Below are 4,355 nucleotides of genomic sequence, written 5' to 3' on the forward strand. Positions count from 1 at the left end.
AACGTTACATTTTTGGAAAAGAAATTTTACGAATCGTCGATTATTCGATCGAGTGATTTTGACCTATCAGAAAATTTCTCTTCGAAAAGTATGATCTACGAATTCTTACGATTGCTGATACAAATTTGACATCGTTGTTACACGTATATCTCTATACGCAAATATAACAAAAAAGAAAGTGAAAATATTTAATGTCGTGAAGAAAATTAAGAAAAATTTCATGACGATTTTCATGCGAACGATCTTTCTATGTATCTCATGGATCTATACGCGAGGAGAAATATTTGAAGAGGAATAAAGTGAAAGGAAAAGAAGGGAAAGAAGAAAAGGAGAAAAAGAGGAAAGGGGAGGAAGAAATAGAAAGAAAGATGAAAAAAGAAGAAGAAGAAGAAATAAAAAATAAAAGAGAGAAAGAGAGAGAGAGAGAGAGAGAGAGAGAGAGAGAGAGAAAATCAAGAAAAAAGAAAAGGAAGAATAAAAAAAGGTGCGTCGAATCGGTCGTAACGAATCGGCAGGAAGACATTCCAACGGGAAACTTTTCGTAGCGACAGCGCGCGAGTCTTCTAATGAAACGATTGGATTCGGTAGCGAAAGGGGGATCTCTGCTTCGGCATGTTGGGCACGTACAAGGTACAAGGGTCATTTACGTAGGTTCTATACGTATATACATACATATATGCATACATACATACATACATATATATATATACATACACATCTATATATATTTATTTATATATGTTTGCATGTTTATACACAGATATACATATATGTATGTATATGTATGTAATAAACACACATATGTAATAAAGTTACGTAGATCTTGCGCGCGCGCGCGCGTGCGCGACCATGCTCATAATGTATTCTCAAAGATCGGCTCGGAGAAGCGATTGGACTCGCTGCATGCTCCTCTCTTGCAATATCGCGTAACGACGCGTTACAAAACGTGCGAGTGTCTGCGTATGTATCCAGTTAGTCATATAGGTATATATATATATATATATACGATAATAAACAATTTTTATTCGTGTATATATATATATGTGTGTATGTGTGTGTTCCTGTGCGTGTACGATTCACAGTTAGTGGGCGGATTCTAATCTCAAACTGGCGTCTCTAAATCGTTGTGGATTTTACCACTCTCTTCCGGTGAAAGACGAACGAATCAATTTCGTTAGAGAATATCGTTTCGAGTGTAAGTACCTATTTGCTTACATTCCTCTTATCTGCGTAGAGAACCCCTACGATTCGTAATTATCTATAAAACGTGTAATTATATTACATTTTTATTCATTCTTATTTTTCTTATAACTCTTTTAATTTATCGATCCAATGGTAACGCAATAGAAAATATAGATATTTCGCGATCTAGTACGAATACTTACGATCTTTTTCTTTTTCTTCCTTTCTTTCTTTCTTTTATTATTTCCTTTTTTTTTTTTTTTTTTTTTTCTTTTTATATATCATACGTTTCTTCGTTCGAATAATTATCCAGCATAAGTAAGGTTTTAAATATACGGATTAAAAAAAATGAAATTGTTTTAATCTAGTGATATAAATGATTAAATCGATGTCCATATACTCTGTGAGTATATATGTACGTGTATGTGTCGTATGATCGTAGCAGAGAATAAGAAGAGACTTTTCGATAGAGGAGACTTTTCTTTCCTTCGCTAGAATCTATTCAAGGTGGAAGGGTATAAAGGTTCTCTTTCTCTCTCTCTCTCCCTCCCTTTCTCTCTTTACCGTGTTCGGGACCCTTACAAGAAAAAGAAAGAGAAAGAGAAAGACAGAAAGAGAAAGATAGAAAGAGAGAGAAAGAGATTGTGTGTGTATATGTGTGTATATGTGTTGTGCACGTTTCTCGGCTATATGGGACTAACGTCGGTAAAAGTAGAGAGACCACCCAACGCGATCGCGCGAGACTTCTGGAGAGAGGGTGAGAGACGAGGTGAAGAAGAAGAGAGACAGAGAGAGAGAAAGAGAAGGAGAGAGAGAAGAGAAGGCGACGTGAACACGAACGCACACGTGCAAAGGCTGAACGAGTGAAGGAATGAGAGAGAAAGAAAGAGAGAGTGAGAAAGAGGGAGAGAGAGGGAGAGAGAGGACCATCTGGGCAAGGAATGCTTGTCGAGTCATTAATGCTCCTCGCTATGCACGCTCCTTATGGATCTTACCGAATCAGTGACCGATTGCCCTCCTCGCGGCGCCCACCCCTCTTCTTTCTCTTCCTCCTCTCTCGGTTTATTGGAGGAACTTGTACCTTTGCCGATCAGAGAAACTGGTATATAGTGGAACTCCTTCGCTTCTGTATCTAATTGAAACTATTTGGATCTTTGCGGCGAGGTGATCCGAATTTCTTCCTTTTCATTTTTTTCTTTTTTTTTCTTTTCTTTGTTTTCTTGTCTTTCTGTTTTTATTCTCTCTCCCTCTTTTTTTTTTAATCTACCTAATTTGTTTATTATTATTCAAATAAGGGAATCGTCGAGAAATTTCACGATAATGATAATTTTAATTTTAATCTCGTATATGTATGTATCTATAGTAAATTGCATGTATGCAATAAATTGCATATATATATATATGTATATATATATATATATATATAGTTGTATATACATGTATGCGTAATAAACAGTCTAATCGAAGTATGTAAAATAATTCGCGAACACGCGTGTAATACAATGAAATCTGTATTAAATTGAAAGAAAAAAAGAAATTAAGAAGAAAAGAGTCGACAAAAGTTTTCTTGAAATCTCACTTACCCCAGGGAATTATCTTTCCTAATTTAATTTAAATCGAACGATAATGACCTTTTATTACGAATATAAATGGCACGAATAGGAACGGCAAATGTAAATGTAAATGAAAATGTAAATGTATCACCTGTGTATAGGTACCTAAACGTGGAATATCGTAAGAGGTTACCTAGATAATAGATCCTAATAAAGCTTTACGTTCTATTCTATCGTATCGTTGAGTTATACAGGTAATTGCGACGGGGCGCGACGCCGCTACCGATACCTGCCCTGTACGCGCCCCGGTAATTAAATTCTTCGAGAGAACGATCGTGGAATGTACACGGCGGGGCACGCAATTAAAAGGGAAACGTTTCGAAGGCACCGAAGGACTCTGATAATTAAAAGAATACGACGTAGTCGCTCCGAATCCTTAGAATCTCTATTGCTCTTTTTCTTTCTTACCTCGTTTCTTTTCCTTTGCTTTTTTTTTTTTTTTATTTCTTTTTCTCTCTTTCTTTTTTACTTCTCACTCCTTCGTATTTTTTTCTCTTTCTCTCAGTCTCTGTCTTTTCTATCTTTGTTCGCGTTGGATCTCGAATAACACGCTAATACAATTTTTTCAACCCTCCGTTCTTCTCTTTTTATCTCATTCATTCCCTCTCACCCTCGAAAGACGCCTTTTACATCTTTCCACCCCTTTTTCTTTTTCATTTTTTTCTTTTTTCTTTTTTCTGCTTCTTCTTCTTCTTTCTAGTTTCTTCGTTCGTTGAATACCTCCTCCCAACCTACCAACGTGGCAACGCCGATTGAAATAGTTCGAAACAATTATCACGCGAAGCTCGACGGCACCCTTCCTGTACACCCTTATCAAACGTCCGCACGAGCCCCTCTAAAAACGTTCGTCTCTCGTGCAATGGCGCGAGAGAAAAAAATCATTATCCTTCGGGAACCGTCCTGCTATGGTCTTTTCGGGAGCCAAAAGGAGGGAGTCAATGTACCGAACGAATATGATGGTACCTTTTAGAAATTCGTTGACTCTGGATAATCAAGTTTTATTACCTATTGGCGTGATCCTATTATATTTTCTTTTTTTTTTTTTTTCCTTTTTTCTTGTTTCTTTTTTTCTTATCTCTCTTTTTTCTACGGCGCGTCGATTTGAAATTTCAAGCGAGCTACTTAATGCGACGTTTGATATCGCGAGAAAATTCTTTTCTTTCTCTTTTTTTATTTTTTCGTAGGAATGTTTATTTTAAAATGCGTGTGAGAAATTTAATGAAATAATTATATAAATCTATTGTGCGTTCTAACGATAAAAGTAATTAGATAAGGGATTGAAGTTGAACGGAGAAAAAATATATTATGTAAAAGGATATTAATAGTAATAAATATATTAGAAATATTCTAACGATAAAATAAATGTAAGAAATGATTGATTTAAAATGAGACAAAAAATATCTTAAATAAATATATAGAATGATATTAATTACAATATGTTAGGAAGAATACATTCGAGAAATATTGGAATATATTTAAAAATAATATCACTGATAATACACAGATGATATATCACTTATATATTTGATCTTAGGAATAAATAAAAAATTATATTAAAAC

Source organism: Vespula pensylvanica, chromosome 3 (assembly GCF_014466175.1).
Source record: "Vespula pensylvanica isolate Volc-1 chromosome 3, ASM1446617v1, whole genome shotgun sequence".
Taxonomy (NCBI): Eukaryota; Metazoa; Arthropoda; class Insecta; order Hymenoptera; family Vespidae; genus Vespula; species Vespula pensylvanica.